Source organism: Oncorhynchus masou, unplaced genomic scaffold, assembly GCF_036934945.1.
Source record: "Oncorhynchus masou masou isolate Uvic2021 unplaced genomic scaffold, UVic_Omas_1.1 unplaced_scaffold_1052, whole genome shotgun sequence".
NCBI lineage: Eukaryota > Metazoa > Chordata > Actinopteri > Salmoniformes > Salmonidae > Oncorhynchus > Oncorhynchus masou.
Window position 1 is genome coordinate 87,693 of NW_027000226.1, and position 18,042 is coordinate 105,734.

Consider the following 18,042-nt stretch of genomic DNA (forward strand, 5'->3'; position numbering starts at 1 on the left):
CACAGCATGTTGCTGCCACCACCATGCTTCACCGTAGGGATGGTGCCAGGTTTCCTCCAGATGTGACACTTGGCATTCAGGACAAAGAGTTCAATCTTGGTTTCATCAGACCAGAGAGTCTTGTTTCTCATGGTCTGAGAGTCCTTTAGGTGCCTTTTGGCAAACTCCAAGCGGCTGTCATGTGCCTTTTACTGAGGAGTGGCTTCCATCTGGCCACTCTACCATAGAGGCCTGACTGGGGGAGTGATGCAGAGATGATTATCCTTCTGGAAAGTTCTCCCATCTCCAAAGAGGAACTCTGGAGCTCTGTCAGAGTGACCATCAGGTTCTTGCTCACCTCCCTGACCAAGGCCCTTCTCCCTCGATTGCTCAGTTTGGCCAGGCGGCCAGCTCTAGTAAGAGTCTTGGTGACTCTTCTTCCATTTAAGGATGATGGAGGCCACTGTGTTCTTGGGGAACTTCAATACTGCAGAAATGTTTTGGTACCCTTCCCCAGATCTGTGCCTTGACACAATCCTGTGTCGTGGCTTGGTTTTTGCTCTGACATGCACTGTCAACTGTGGGACCTTATATAGACAGGTGCGTGCCTTTCCAAATCATGTCCAATCAATTTAATTTACCACAGGTGGACTCCAATCAAGTTGTAGAAACATCAAGGATGATCAATGGAAACAGGATGCACCTGATCTCAATTTCGAGTCTCAAAGCAAAGAGTCTAAATACTTCCGTAAATACGCTATCTGTTTAAAAAAAAAATTATACATTTGCAAACATTTCTAAAAACCTGTTTTTGCTTTGACATTATGGGTTATTATGTGTAGATTGATGAGGGAATTGTTTTATTTAATACATTTTCGTAGTAGTAGTCTAATAAACTGCATGGTTTCCTGAGTCGTAGTGGGAGGACCAGACAACATGTCATCGCGTGACTTCAAGTTGACTTCGATATGATGGTTATTATATCAATATTTGTGCATTTTACAGACACAAAAAGGTCCCACCATATCGAATGAACAAATGATCTGTCTGCTAACTGTTTACATCACAACTGTCATGATAAAAAAATTCAAAAATGTATACGGTTTGACTGTGGAAGGAAACCTGGTTATTGACAGTGTTTTAGAGTGAATGGGAGAAGAGAACAGAAGAGAAGAGAGGAGAACAGAAGAACAAGGGAAGAAGATGAGACTAGACTAGACACAGGTCCAGAGGTAGGTCTCACCTCTTGGTCAGGTAGCTGGTAAAATTCTTTCCAAACCCGATGACGGCCCAGTACTCTCCGTTATAGGCCCCTGCAAAAGCCCCAGCATGGGACAGGTTCACCTAGAGCAGGGAGGGACAGGGGACACCATCAGTGACTATAGCTAGGTCTTAAATTATACCCTACTCCTCCATCTAGTGGACTAAGTCTGACCAGCAGGACAGTGTTACACCCTATTCCTCCATCTAGTGGACTAAGTCTGACCAGGAGGACAGTGTTACACCCTATTCCTCCATCTAGTGGACTAAGTCTGACCAGCAGGACAGTGTTACGCCCTATTCCTCCATCTAGTGGACTACGTCTGACCAGGAGGACAGTGTTACACCCTATTCCTCCATCTAGTGGACTAAGTCTGACCAGGAGGACAGTGTTACACCCTATTCCTCCATCTAGTGGACTAAGTCTGACCAGCAGGACAGTGTTACACCCTATTCCTCCATCTAGTGGACTAAGTCTGACCAGGAGGACAGTGTTACACCCTATTCCTCCATCTAGTGGACTAAGTCTGACCAGCAGGACAGTGTTACACCCTATTCCTCCATCTAGTGGACTAAGTCTGACCAGCAGGACAGTGTTACACCCTATTCCTCCATCTAGTGGACTAAGTCTGACCAGCAGGACAGTGTTACACCCTATTCCTCCATCTAGTGGACTAAGTCTGACCAGGAGGACAGTGTTACACCCTATTCCTCCATCTAGTGGACTAAGTCTGACCAGCAGGACAGTGTTACACCCTATTCCTCCATCTAGTGGACTAAGTCTGACCAGCAGGACAGTGTTACACCCTATTCCTCCATCTAGTGGACTAAGTCTGACCAGCAGGACAGTGTTACACCCTACTCCTCCATCTAGTGGACTAAGTCTGACCAGGAGGACAGTGTTACACCCTATTCCTCCATCTAGTGGACTAAGTCTGACCAGCAGGACAGTGTTACACCCTATTCCTCCATCTAGTGGACTAAGTCTGACCAGCAGGACAGTGTTACACCCTATTCCTCCATCTAGTGGACTAAGTCTGACCAGCAGGACAGTGTTACACCCTATTCCTCCATCTAGTGGACTAAGTCTGACCAGGAGGACAGTGTTACACCCTATTCCTCCATCTAGTGGACTAAGTCTGACCAGCAGGACAGTGTTATACCCTACTCCTCCAACTAGTGGACTAAGTCTGACCAGCAGGACAGTGTTACACCCTACTCCTCCATCTAGTGGACTAAGTCTGACCAGCAGGACAGTGTTACACCCTATTCCTCCATCTAGTGGACTACTTCCCAGTGAGTACGGTCCAATGCCTTTGTCCATTGATGTTGAAATGACGTTGAAATTTGGTCCGTCTGCCCTGGCTTTGATTTCAACACAGACAACGTTTTCTGGTCACCTCTGTACACGCCTTAATTTCAACGTCCAAACACATCCGGTCCAGCCTCAATTTGGTCCCAAAAAAGTGTACTGTACAGCACTGCACTGTACTCTACTGTACTGTCCACACTTGTGAAACAGACATTCTGATTGGTTAAGATTTGGTCCGGTTCAGACCAATCAAATGTGGTCTTTATTTGGGGGCGGAGCTCATTAGAATAATGTTTATTTTCAGATTTCCATTTTGGTAATTCAGCAGATGCTCTTATCCAGAGAGACTTTCAGTCAGAGCATTTGACTAAGGTAGATAAACAATCACATATCACAGTCAAAGCAAGAAAAAATGCACCTTGTTTAAATAAAGGTGACATTTATTTATTTTTTGTCCTAAAGAGATTTACAAGGTTATCAAAACGTCACCCCAGGGTAAGAATACATGAAACACAGCCCTTATTTAAAGTGTTTCTAAAATCCACTATGGGAAAAATGAATGGTGGAAAAATGATTGGAACCATTTCCCTGTTTGACCGCTAGGTTTTATGGGTATTATGACTCATAATGTGGTACTCTATACATCTTTTAGACGTAATTTTGCTCACTGGATTTTGACCAGGAGGACAGTGTGGTAGATACTCAAACTGTTTCGCCGTTCTGTAATAACAAAACACATAATTCCTTTTAAAGGTGAATTATGGAGTTCGCTCTGAAAGTGCTTTTGCTTGGCTTGTTTCTGTACAGACACACAGCACATGAACGTGTTCTTGGAATGATAAAGAGCAGAGCAGAAGTGAAACCAGCTACCTAGAGGTAAACAAGGACTGAGAGTAGAGTGTAACTCTTCTTACTTCCTCTTTTAGGTCGTGCCCCTCCTCCACAACAAACTCTGCCTGACCCCTCAATACCGAACAAACGGACATTTAGTTTGCCTCCAGACTGAAACAGGGAGGGACTACCTGAACTTGTCCAATAAGAAACGCTTGTTTTTCCTTTTCCGTGCTTTGCTACGCTTTGCTACGGTATGCAATAATGAATGCCACCCAGTTGATTGGTCCAGTACCTGTTGCACGCTGGAGTTGTCCAGGAAGGAGAGCAGGGATTGGCTATAGGAGCTGGAGGAGGTCTCATTGTTGACCACAGCCACCTGTATTCCTTTGGGGTCTCCTCCGATACACAGACACATCAGAGAGATCTGGATGACTGGCAGAAGGAACTGGAAACACAGGGACCTGGACAGATACCAGACACTGGGTCAAATACTATTGGAAATCTTTCATTCTCATTCTACTACTACTCCTCTTCGTCATCATCCTCTGCCTCCTCCTCATCACCACCACCACCACCATCATTATAATCGTTATCATCCTCATAAACACCATCACCCTTCATCATCACCACTACCATTAGCACTACCACCATTCATCACCCCCCCCCCCACACCACCATCACCACCCTTCATCATCCCCACCACCACCAAAATCCCTATCACCATCACTACCACCACCATCATCATCCTCACCCAGGCATTCTCTTCATCCGCACCGTGGTCTTGATAATCAGAGCTGCGATGTTCCTCCACTTTGGCATCACATGCCTGACTCGTACCTTCCAGTCCGCTACACACACACACACACACACACACACACACACACACACACACACACACACACACACACACACACACACACACACACACACACACACACACACACACACACACACACACACACACACACACACACACACACACACACACACAGTTTAAGCAGCAATGTTCGTCTACAGTGTAGTGTCCATACAACCCTACATTTACCTGAGTATATACAGTGTAGTGTCCATACAACCCTACATTTACCTGAGTATATACAGTGTAGTGTCCATACAACCCTACATTTACCTGAGTATATACAGTGTAGTGTCCATACAACCCTACATTTACCTGAGTATATACAGTATAGTGTCCATACAACCCTACATTTACCTGAGTATATACAGTGTAGTGTCATACAACCCTACATTTACCTGAGTATTTGGGCAGCTCTTCTACTGGTCCCGATCCGGCTCCCAGGATTGGTAGACTCTCGTCCCGGCCGCTCTCGAATGATTGGCTGCTCTCTAGGACTCCGCCCAGAGGGGAGGTGCTGTGTTTGGAGCCCACCTGGTCTGAGGTCTCACACAGCTGCAGGAAGGCTTTCTCCAGGGTCTGCAGTGGGTGGATGGGGCAGTAGAGGAGATAGACAACACAGTCAAGGGTTTATATGATCAGTGGTCAACACAGAAAGCAGTCAACACAATCAGACGTCTCACATAGCTGTAGGAGTCTACAGTGGGTGGGTGGATGGTAGGACGGCAATAGGGTTAATGTAGGGTTACTGTTAGCAGGACTGTTGTCTAGTGGTGATAAAGGGTTACTGTTGTCTAGTGGTGATAAAGGGTTACTGTCAGCAGGACTGTTGTCTAGTGGTGATAAAGGGTTACTGTTGTCAGGACTGTTGTCTAGTGGTGATAAAGGGTTACTGTTGTCTAGTGGTGATAAAGGGTTACTGTCAGCAGGACTGTTGTCTAGTGGTGATAAAGGGTTACTGTTAGCAGGACTGTTGTCTAGTGGTGATAAATGGTTACTGTCAGCAGGACTGTTGTCTAGTGGTGATAAAGGGTTACTGTCAGCAGGACTGTTGTCTAGTGGTGATAAAGGGTTACTGTCAGCAGGACTGTTGTCTAGTGGTGATAAAGGGTTACTGTTGTCTAGTGGTGATAAAGGGTTACTGTCAGCAGGACTGTTGTCTAGTGGTGATAAAGGGTTACTGTCAGCAGGACTGTTGTCTAGTGGTGATAAAGGGTTACTGTTGTCTACTGGTGATAAAGGGTTACTGTTGTCTAGTGGTGATAAAGGGTTACTGTCAGCAGGACTGTTGTCTAGTGGTGATAAAGGGTTACTGTTAGCAGGACTGTTGTCTAGTGGTGATAAAGGGTTACTGTCAGCAGGACTGTTGTCTAGTGGTGATAAAGGGTTACTGTTAGCAGGACTGTTGTCTAGTGGTGATAAAGGGTTACTGTTGTCTAGTGGTGATAAAGGGTTACTGTTGGCAGGACTGTTGTCTAGTGGTGATAAAGGGTTACTGTTGGCAGGACTGTTGTCTCGTGGTGATAAAGGGTTACTGTTGTCTAGTGGTGATAAAGGGTTACTGTTGGCAGGACTGTTGTCTAGTGGTGATAAAGGGTTACTGTTGGCAGGACTGTTGTCTCGTGGTGATAAAGGGTTACTGTCAGCAGGACTGTTGTCTAGTGGTGATAAAGGGTTACTGTCAGCAGGACTGTTGTCTAGTGGTGATAAAGGGTTACTGTTGTCAGGACTGTTGTCTAGTGGTGATAAAGGGTTACTGTTGTCTAGTGGTGATAAAGGGTTACTGTCAGCAGGACTGTTGTCTAGTGGTGATAAAGGGTTACTGTTAGCAGGACTGTTGTCTAGTGGTGATAAAGGGTTACTGTTGTCTAGTGGTGATAAAGGGTTACTGTCAGCAGGACTGTTGTCTAGTGGTGATAAAGGGTTACTGTCAGCAGGACTGTTGTCTAGTGGTGATAAAGGGTTACTGTTGTCTAGTGGTGATAAAGGGTTACTGTCAGCAGGACTGTTGTCTAGTGGTGATAAAGGGTTACTGTTGTCTAGTGGTGATAAAGGGTTACTGTTGTCTAGTGGTGATAAAGGGTTACTGTCAGCAGGACTGTTGTCTAGTGGTGATAAAGGGTTACTGTCAGCAGGACTGTTGTCTAGTGGTGATAAAGGGTTACTGTTAGCAGGACTGTTGTCTCGTGGTGATAAAGGGTTACTGTTAGCAGGACTGTTGTCTAGTGGTGATAAAGGGTTACTGTCAGCAGGACTGTTGTCTAGTGGTGATAAAGGGTTACTGTTGTCTAGTGGTGATAAAGGGTTAATGTCAGCAGGACTGTTGTCTAGTGGTGATAAAGGGTTACTGTCAGCAGGACTGTTGTCTAGTGGTGATAAAGGGTTACTGTTAGCAGGACTGTTGTCTAGTGGTGATAAAGGGTTACTGTTGTCTAGTGGTGATAAAGGGTTACTGTTGTCTAGTGGTGATAAAGGGTTACTGTTGTCTAGTGGTGATAAAGGGTTACTGTTGTCTAGTGGTGATAAAGGGTTACTGTCAGCAGGACTGTTGTCTAGTGGTGATAAAGGGTTACTGTCAGCAGGACTGTTGTCTAGTGGTGATAAAGGGTTACTGTCAGCAGGACTGTTGTCTAGTGGTGATAAAGGGTTACTGTTAGCAGGACTGTTGTCTAGTGGTGATAAAGGGTTACTGTTAGCAGGACTGTTGTCTAGTGGTGATAAAGGGTTACTGTTGTCTAGTGGTGATAAAGGGTTACTGTTAGCAGGACTGTTGTCTAGTGGTGATAAAGGGTTACTGTCAGCAGGACTGTTGTCTAGTGGTGATAAAGGGTTAATGTCAGCAGGACTGTTGTCTAGTGGTGATAAAGGGTTACTGTTGTCTAGTGGTGATAAAGGGTTACTGTTGTCTAGTGGTGATAAAGGGTTACTGTTGTCTAGTGGTGATAAATGGTTACTGTCAGCAGGACTGTTGTCTAGTGGTGATAAAGGGTTACTGTCAGCAGGACTGTTGTCTAGTGGTGATAAAGGGTTACTGTCAGCAGGACTGTTGTCTAGTGGTGATAAAGGGTTACTGTTGTCTAGTGGTGATAAAGGGTTACTGTTAGCAGGACTGTTGTCTAGTGGTGATAAAGGGTTACTGTTGTCTAGTGGTGATAAAGGGTTACTGTTGTCTAGTGGTGATAAAGGGTTACTGTTGTCTAGTGGTGATAAAGGGTTACTGTTGTCTAGTGGTGATAAAGGGTTACTGTCAGCAGGACTGTTGTCTAGTGGTGATAAAGGGTTACTGTCAGCAGGACTGTTGTCTAGTGGTGATAAAGGGTTACTGTCAGCAGGACTGTTGTCTAGTGGTGATAAAGGGTTACTGTTAGCAGGACTGTTGTCTAGTGGTGATAAAGGGTTACTGTCAGCAGGACTGTTGTCTAGTGGTGATAAAGGGTTAATGTCAGCAGGACTGTTGTCTAGTGGTGATAAAGGGTTACTGTTGTCTAGTGGTGATAAAGGGTTACTGTTGTCTAGTGGTGATAAAGGGTTACTGTTGTCTAGTGGTGATAAATGGTTACTGTCAGCAGGACTGTTGTCTAGTGGTGATAAAGGGTTACTGTCAGCAGGACTGTTGTCTAGTGGTGATAAAGGGTTACTGTCAGCAGGACTGTTGTCTAGTGGTGATAAAGGGTTACTGTTGTCTAGTGGTGATAAAGGGTTACTGTTAGCAGGACTGTTGTCTAGTGGTGATAAAGGGTTACTGTTAGCAGGACTGTTGTCTAGTGGTGATAAAGGGTTACTGTTGTCTAGTGGTGATAAAGGGTTACTGTTGTCTAGTGGTGATAAATGGTTACTGTTAGCAGGACTGTTGTCTAGTGGTGATAAAGGGTTACTGTCAACAGGACTGTTGTCTAGTGGTGATAAAGGGTTACTGTCAGCAGGACTGTTGTCTAGTGGTGATAAAGGGTTACTGTCAGCAGGACTGTTGTCTAGTGGTGATAAAGGGTTACTGTTAGCAGGACTGTTGTCTAGTGGTGATAAAGGGTTACTGTTGTCTAGTGGTGATAAAGGGTTACTGTTGTCTAGTGGTGATAAATGGTTACTGTTAGCAGGACTGTTGTCTAGTGGTGATAAAGGGTTACTGTCAACAGGACTGTTGTCTAGTGGTGATAAAGGGTTACTGTCAGCAGGACTGTTGTCTAGTGGTGATAAAGGGTTACTGTCAGCAGGACTGTTGTCTAGTGGTGATAAAGGGTTACTGTCAGCAGGACTGTTGTCTAGTGGTGATAAAGGGTTACTGTTGTCTAGTGGTGATAAAGGGTTACTGTCAGCAGGACTGTTGTCTAGTGGTGATAAAGGGTTACTGTTAGCAGGACTGTTGTCTAGTGGTGATAAAGGGTTACTGTTGTCTAGTGGTGATAAAGGGTTACTGTTGTCTAGTGGTGATAAAGGGTTACTGTCAGCAGGACTGTTGTCTCGTGGTGATAAAGGGTTACTGTTGTCTAGTGGTGATAAAGGGTTACTGTTGTCTAGTGGTGATAAAGGGTTAATGTTGTCTAGTGGTAATAAAGGGTTACTGTGTAGTGGTGTGGGGGCTGTGCTTTGGCAAAGTGGGTGGGGTTATATCCTTCCTGTTTGGCTCTGTCCAGGGGTGTCCTCGGATGGGGCCACAGTGTCTCCAGACCCCTCCTGTCTCAGCCTCCAGTATTTATGCTGCAGTAGTTTATGTGTCGGGGGACTGTGGTCATTTTGTTATATCTGGAGTACTTCTCCTGTCCAATTCGGTGTCCTGTGTGAATCTAAGTGTGCGTTCTCTAATTCTCTCTTTCTCTCTCTCGGAGGACCTGAGCCCTAGGACCATGCCCCAGGACTACCTGACATGATGACTCCTTGCTGTCCCCAGTCCACCTGGCCGTGCTGCTGCTCCAGTTTCAACTGTTCTGCCTTATTATTATTCGACCATGCTGGTCATTTATGAACATTTGAACATCTTGGCCATGTTCTGTTATAATCTCTACCCGGCACAGCCAGAAGAGGACTGGCCACCCCACATATGCTCTCTCTAATTCTCTCCTTCTCTCTCTCGGAGGACCTGAGCCCTAGGACCATGCCCCAGGACTACCTGACATGATGACTCCTTGCTGTCCCCAGTCCACCTGGCCGTGCTGCTGCTCCAGTTTCAACTGTTCTGCCTTATTATTATTCGACCATGCTGGTCATTTATGAACATTTGAACATTTGAACATCTTGGCCACAGCCAGAAGAGGACTGGCCACCTGTGCTAATTCTCTTTCTTTCTCCGGCACAGCCAGACCATGCCCCAGGACTGGCCACCCCACATCCATGGCTCTGCTGCTAGTTTCAACTGTTCTTTCTCTTATTCTCCATGCTGGAGGAACATCTGGCCATGTTCTGTTATAATCCATGCTCTCTCTAATTCTCTTTCTTTCTCTCTCGGAGGACCTGAGCCCTAGGACCATGCCCCAGGACTACCTGACATGATGACTCCTTGCTGTCCCCAGTCCACCTGGCCGTGCTGCTGCTCCAGTTTCAACTGTTCTGCCTTATTATTATTCGACCATGCTGGTCATTTATGAACATTTGAACATCTTTGCCATGTTCTGTTATAATCTCTACCCGGCACAGCCAGAAGAGGACTGGCCACCCCACATAGCCTGGTTCCTCTCTAGGTTTCTTCCTAGGTTTTGGCCTTTCTAGGGAGTTTTTCCTAACCACCGTGCTTCTACACCTGCATTGCTTGCTGTTTGGGGTTTTAGGCTGGGTTTCTGTACAGCACTTTGAGATATCAGCTGATGTACGAAGGGCTATATAAATAAATTTGATTTGATTTGATTTACTGTTGTCTAGTGGTGATAAAGGGTTACTGTTGTCTAGTGGTGATAAAGGGTTACTGTTGTCTAGTGGTGATAAAGGGTTACTGTTGTCTAGTGGTGATAAATCGTTACTGTTAGCAGGACTGTTGTCTAGTGGTGATAAAGGGTTACTGTTAGCAGGACTGTTGTCTAGTGGTGATAAAGGGTTACTGTTGTCTAGTGGTGATAAAGGGTTACTGTCAGCAGGACTGTTGTCTAGTGGTGATAAAGGGTTACTGTTAGCAGGACTGTTGTCTAGTGGTGATAAAGGGTTACTGTTGTCTAGTGGTGATAAAGGGTTACTGTTGTCTAGTGGTGATAAAGGGTTACTGTCGTCTAGTGGTGATAAAGGGTTACTGTTAGCAGGACTGTTGTCTAGTGGTGATAAAGGGTTACTGTCAGCAGGACTGTTGTCTAGTGGTGATAAAGGGTTACTGTTGGCAGGACTGTTGTCTAGTGGTGATAAAGGGTTACTGTCAGCAGGACTGTTGTCTAGTGGTGATAAAGGGTTACTGTTGTCTAGTGGTGATAAAGGGTTACTGTTGGCAGGACTGTTGTCTAGTGGTGATAAAGGGTTACTGTTGTCTAGTGGTGATAAAGGGTTACTGTTAGCAGGACTGTTGTCTAGTGGTGATAAAGGGTTACTGTTAGCAGGACTGTTGTCTAGTGGTGATAAAGGGTTACTGTCAGCAGGACTGTTGTCTAGTGGTGATAAAGGGTTACTGTTGTCTAGTGGTGATAAAGGGTTACTGTCAGCAGGACTGTTGTCTAGTGGTGATAAAGGGTTACTGTTGTCTAGTGGTGATAAAGGGTTACTGTTGTCTAGTGGTGATAAAGGGTTACTGTTAGCAGGACTGTTGTCTAGTGGTGATAAAGGGTTACTGTTGTCTAGTGGTGATAAAGGGTTACTGTCAGCAGGACTGTTGTCTAGTGGTGATAAAGGGTTACTGTTAGCAGGACTGTTGTCTAGTGGTGATAAAGGGTTACTGTCAGCAGGACTGTTGTCTAGTGGTGATAAAGGGTTACTGTTGTCTAGTGGTGATAAAGGGTTACTGTTGTCTAGTGGTGATAAAGGGTTACTGTCAGCAGGACTGTTGTCTAGTGGTGATAAAGGGTTACTGTTAGCAGGACTGTTGTCTAGTGGTGATAAAGGGTTACTGTTGTCTAGTGGTGATAAAGGGTTACTGTCAGCAGGACTGTTGTCTAGTGGTGATAAAGGGTTAATGTCAGCAGGACTGTTGTCTCGTGGTGATAAAGGGTTACTGTCAGCAGGACTGTTGTCTAGTGGTGATAAAGGGTTACTGTCAGCAGGACTGTTGTCTAGTGGTGATAAAGGGTTACTGTTAGCAGGACTGTTGTCTAGTGGTGATAAAGGGTTACTGTTAACAGGACTGTTGTCTAGTGGTGATAAAAGGTTACTGTTAGCAGACAGAAAAAAATAACTGGACACAAAGACAAAAGTCAAGGGTTAAAATGGTAAGTCGACAACACTGTTTGGGGTCAACACTGTTAGTCGTTAACATTTCACAAAGCTAACAACACTATTAGCCAACAAAAATGCTAGGCCTCAACACTGATAGATGTAAATTCTATTAGCAGTCCACTCCGTCTGCAGTCCACTACGTCTGCAGTCTACTCCGTCTGCAGTCTAATCTGTCAACAGTCCACTCCGTCAGCAGTCCACTCCGTCAGCAGTCCACTCCGTCAGCAGTCCACTCCGTCAGCAGTCCACTCCGTCAGCAGTCCCCTCCGTCAGCAGTCCACTCCGTCAGCAGTCCACTCCGTCAGCAGTCCACTCCGTCAGCAGTCCACTCCGTCAGCAGTCCACACCGTCAGCAGTCCACTCCGTCAGCAGTCCACCCCGTCAGCAGTCCACCCCGTCAGCAGTCCACTCCGTCAGCAGTCCACTCCGTCAGCAGTCCACTCCGTCAGCAGTCCACCCCGTCAGCAGTCTACTCCGTCAGCAGTCCACCCCGTCAGCAGACCACTCCGTCAGCAGTCCACCCCGTCAGCAGTCCACCCCGTCAGCAGTCCACTCCGTCAGCAGTCCACCCCGTCAGCAGTCCACTCCGTCAGCAGTCCACTCCGTCAGCAGTCCACCCCGTCAGCAGTCCACCCCGTCCAGCAGTCCACTCCGTCAGCAGTCCACCCCGTCAGCAGTCCACCCCGTCAGCAGTCCACTCCGTCAGCAGTCCACTCCGTCAGCAGTCCACCCCGTCAGCAGTCCACTCCGTCAGCAGTCCACTCCGTCAGCAGTCCACTCCGTCAGCAGTCCACCCCGTCAGCAGTCCACTCCGTCCAGCAGTCCACCCCGTCAGCAGTCCACTCCGTCAGCAGTCCACTCCGTCAGCAGTCCACCCCGTCAGCAGTCCACTCCGTCAGCAGTCCACTCCGTCAGCAGTCCACTCCGTCAGCAGTCCACTCCGTCAGCAGTCTACTCCGTCAGCAGTCCACCCCGTCCAGCAGTCCACCCCAGCAGTCCACCCCGTCAGCAGTCCACTCCGTCAGCAGTCCACTCCGTCAGCAGTCCACTCCGTCAGCAGTCCACCCCGTCAGCAGTCTACTCCGTCAGCAGTCCACTCCGTCAGCAGTCCACTCCGTCAGCAGTCCACTCCGTCAGCAGTCCACTCCGTCAGCAGTCCACCCCGTCAGCAGTCCACTCCGTCAGCAGTCCACTCCGTCAGCAGTCCACTCCGTCAGCAGTCCACTCCGTCAGCAGTCTACTCCGTCAGCAGTCCACTCTGTTGTACGGTACTCACTGGTGCATTGTGCTGTTTCATCATGGTTTCTGGATGTCCCTCGGCCAACAGTCGGCCATTCCTCATCAGACCCACCTGGAGAGATAGAAAACAGCAGGGTTATTTACAATGGAGTTGAGGAAGGAGGAGAGAGGATGTGAGGAATCAAGGAAAGATTAAGAAAGAGCCTTAGTCATGAATGTTCCTGTAGGACAGGTCTTAGTGTGACAGGAGAGATATCTGCTCATGGTATAATTATATCACTAACGTCAGGTGGTGAAGGCTCAGGCCCAGTCATCATGTCACCTATGTCCTTGTTGGTTTTCTCTCTGTGAACACTGGAGCCTTGTATTTACTGAGAAAGGGGCCTGATTCAGTAGTTGGAATCATATCAAACATTGTGAAAAATTCACCACATTGGGTGATACATAACTTGCTCACTGTAAACTGAATAAAGACATGATTAAAATAGTGGCTAGAGAGTAGCTATCCTCTATCAATCTTCCATCACCTTCCAGTTGTATATCTCCCTTAAATGTGTCTTTCCTGTGAAACTGTCCGTTTTTCCAAATCACCTTTCACCTCATTTATGAAGAAGTTGTCTGTTGATTGTCTTAGCTGGAGATGACCTTGTAGCTGGAGATGACCTTGTTTCTCAGCTCTCTGAACAGATTTCTGTCCACATGTTTTTAGTGATTTCTTCCTTTCTATTAGACCCTGATTTTACCACAGGCTGTCATTTAACCAAGGTAGGTTATTTCTCTCACATGTTATTGTCTTCTTATAGTTTTCATTTTAAGTTAGTGAGCGTTGTTGTTACCTCACAAGTATTTAAATTGAAACTCTGTTTTGTAAGCGTTCTTGCAATTACAGTTAAATTACGATCTGATCTCAGTTATCAATAGTTAGATTATTCTCTCCGGGTTAGTAGAAAGTATTAGGTCGAATTAGGTATTTGTTGATGTTGTTATCTGCATTGGGCCATTGACAAACTGATGACCAACAAGGTGTTTATAATGAAGCCATGAGTTCTTATGGATGAATATAACACAGAGGTAGAACTGTAGACTAGAACACAGAGGTAGTACTGTAGACTAGAACACAGAGGTAGAACTGTAGAGTAGAACACAGAGGTAGTACTGTAGAGTAGAACACAGAGGTAGAACTGTAGAGTAGAACACAGAGGTAGTACTGTAGACTAGAACACAGAGGTAGAACTGTAGACTAGAACACAGAGGTAGAACTGTAGAGTAGAACACAGAGGTAGAACTGTAGACTAGAACACAGAGGTAGAACTGTAGACTAGAACACAGAGGTAGAACTGTAGACTAGAACACAGAGGTAGAACTGTAGAGAACACAGAGGTAGAACACAGAGGTAGAACTGTAGAGTAGAACACAGAGGTAGAACTGTAGACTAGAACACAGAGGTAGAACTGTAGAGAACACAGAGGTAGAACTGTAGACAGAACACAGAGTAGAACTGTAGACTAGAACACAGAGGTAGAACTGTAGACTAGAACACAGAGGTAGAACTGTAGACTAGAACACAGAGGTAGAACTGTAGACTAGAACACAGAGGTAGAACTGTAGAGTAGAACACAGAGGTAGAACTGTAGAGTAGAACACAGAGGTAGAACTGTAGAGTAGAACACAGAGGTAGAACTGTAGAGTAGAACACAGAGGTAGAACTGTGGACTAGAACACAGAGGTAGAACTGTAGACTAGAACACAGAGGTAGAACTGTAGACTAGAACACACTTTGTGGTGATAGAATGTGCCCTAAATACAGTCTGAATACATTACACAGGTGGTACAAGGAACCCCCTGTGTCCCAAATGACACCCTATTCCCTATTTCGTGCACTACTTTTAACCTGAGCCCTATGGGTCCTAGTAGAAAGAAGTGCACTATAATAATAATAATAATATGGTGCCATTTGGAACATAGAGAGTCTTATCAGTGTGTTTCCATCAGATCTGTGTTGAGTGTGAGAAGCTAAATGCAGAATACAGTACTATGCACTTCACACTACTTTCACTTCTGCCTTAGTGGTTCAGCAGGACAATGGAACTGGCTACAATAGAGAAGTGAGAACTGATCCAGCTCTCTGGATAACAACATCTGCTAAATTACTCAGATGTAAATGTCTTTCTCGTGGTAATAGGTCAGAGGGAATACAGTAGGTAGAAGTTGTCTAAATGTCTGTCTCGTGTTAATAGGTCAGAGGGGATGGAGTACAGCAGGCAGAAGTTGTCTAAATGTCTGTCTCGTGGTAATAGGTCAGAGGGGATGGAGTACAGCAGGCAGAAGTTGTCTAAATGTCTGTCTCGTGGTAATAGGACAGAGGGGATGGAGTACAGCAGGCAGAAGTTGTCTAAATGTCTTTCTCGTGGTAATAGTTCAGAGGGGATGGAGTACAGTAGGCAGAAGTTGTCTAAATGTCTTTCTCGTGGTAATAGTTCAGAGGGGATGGAGTACAGTAGGCAGAAGTTACCACTAACCACTGATACCTCAGACACAGGGTCAGATATGTTCCAACCCTATATTGACATAGCTCTATGGGGGTTAAATGTAATCTGATCTTAGATCTGTATTGTAAAGGACATCTATTGCGCGTACCAAACGGCACCCTATTCCCTATTTAGTGCACTACTTTTGACCATGGCCCATTGAGACAAATAACCAGATATACTGTGAAGACTTTCTCCTTTGGTTTTCTGTACATATTCACATCAGTTATTTACAGACAATCTACTGTATATTCTTACTGTATGTTTTTTTCCACCTGCTTATGAATCAGTTCATGAAATCTGCTCATGAATCTGTTCATGAAATCTGTTCATGAAATCTGCTCATGAATCTCCTCATGAAATCTGTTTATGAATCTGCTCATGAATCTCCTCATGAAATCTGTTAAGAATACAATATGAGCAAGCATATGGATCTTAAACAACCAGTTTGCTCAAATGAAGCTCTGAGCAGATATGAACAAATAAGGCATGTAAATACTGTAGTATTCAGTACTGTAGTTCATAGTTCATGTGGTACAGGACCAAAACATCCCTCAGTACTGTAGTCCATGTGGTACAGGACCAAAACATCCCTCAGTACTGTAGTCCATGTGGTACAGGACCAAAACATCCCTCAGTACTGTAGTTCATGGGGTACAGGACCAAAACATCCCTCAGTACTGTAGTTCATGTGGTACAGGACCAAAACATCCCTCAGTACTGTAGTTCATGTGGTACAGGACCAAAACATCCCTCAGGACTGTAGTCCATGTGGTACAGGACGAAAACATCCCTCAGTACTGTAGTTTATGTGGTACAGGACCAAAACATCCCTCAGTACTGTAGTCCATGTGGTACAGGACCAAAACATCCCTCAGTACTGTAGTTCATGTGGTACAGAACCAAAACATCCCTCAGTACTGTAGTTCATGTGGTACAGGACCAAAACATCCCTCAGTACTGTAGTTCATAGTTCATGTGGTACAGGACCAAAACATCCCTCAGTACTGTAGTTCATAGTTCATGTGGTACAGGACCAAAACATCCCCTCAGTACAGTAGTTCATAGTTCATGTGGTACAGGACCAAAACATCCCTCACTACTGTAGTTCATGTGGTACAGGACCAAAGCATCCCTCAGGACAGTAGTTCATAGTTCATGTGGTACAGAACCAAAACATCCCTCAGTACTGTAGTTCATGTGGTTCAGGACCAAAACATCCCTCAGTACTGTAGTTCATGGGGTACAGGACCAAAACATCCCTCAGTACTGTAGTTAATGTGGTACAGAACCAAAACATCCCTCAGTACAGTAGTTAATGTGGTACAGGACCAAAACATCCCTCAGTACTGTAGTTCATAGTTCATGGGGTACAGGACCAAAACATCCCTCAGTACAGTAGTTAATGTGGTACAGGACCAAAACATCCCTCAGTACTGTAGTTCATAGTTCATGTGGTACAGGACCAAAACATCCCTCAGTACAGTAGTTAATGTGGTACAGGACCAAAACATCCCCCCAGTACTGTAGTTCATGTCCCCTTCACCACTCTATCACATTTCATTTCCTCAATGAGGAAAAAGGCTGCTCAGAAACAAACATCATCTCAGAGGAAAACCAGGAAAAAGGTTTTACAGTAACCTAATCTGTAGATTTACAGAGCAGTAGCTCCTAGGCATTAGACTTTGAACCAGTCAGGATAGGGAATGAACACTACTAGTCTGATGGAGAACATGGTGAGGGCCATACAACTGGAATAGTGTATACAGCTGGAATAGTGTATACAACTGGAATAGTGTATACAACTGGAATAGTGTATACAACTGGAATAGTGTATACAACTGGAATAGTGTATACAACTGGAATAGTGTATATAACTGGAATAGCGTATATAACTGGAATGGTGTATACAACTGGAATAGTGTATATAACTGGAATGGTGTATACAACTGGAATAGTGTATATAACTGGAATAGCGTATATAACTGGAATGGTGTATACAACTGGAATAGTGTATATAACTGGAATGGCGTATACAACTGGAATAGTGTATATAACTGAAATAAAACTGGAATAGTGTATATACCTGGAATAGTGTATATAACTGGAATAGTGTATACAACTGGAATAGTGTATATAACTGGAATAGTGTATATAACTGGAATGGTGTATATAACTGGAATGGTGTATACAACTGGAATAGTGTATACAACTGGAATAGTGTATATAACTGGAATAAAACTGGAATAGTGTATATAAATGGAACAGTGTATATAACTGGAATAAAACTGGAATAGTGTATATAACTGGAATAGTGTATACAACTGGAATAGTGTGTTCTGATTGAAGACAACCAGACCACTGATGCTGTGACACACACGCAGACCCATAGTGCACCTCTCCCCCCTTTCTAAAACGGTAAAACACAGAAGAACGACAGGAACTACCAAAGGACCCATTGTTTCTCAGCAGAGGGGACCTGATAATTGCCTGCTCATAAAGTATTTGAGGAGGGACGGTCAGTTAAGCTGTGTCTGTTTCCCATTTCCTCTTATGACAACAGATAAACAAGGCACAGCGTTCACAGAGGAGCATTTGACAAAAGGACTGTGTGTGACAGAGTGAGTGTCTTACCACATTGGCTTGCCTGGCCTCCTCTATGTAGTGTCTATCAGTAGGTAGTTATCATGTATATA

At 45.0% G+C, this 18,042-nt stretch overlaps 1 pseudogene; it reads right to left on the reverse strand.

Annotated features, from left to right (window-relative positions):
* LOC135528872 (ABC transporter G family member 20-like) overlaps nt 1–18,042 on the reverse strand; it is a 56,833-nt pseudogene that overhangs the window by 23,642 nt on the left and 15,149 nt on the right.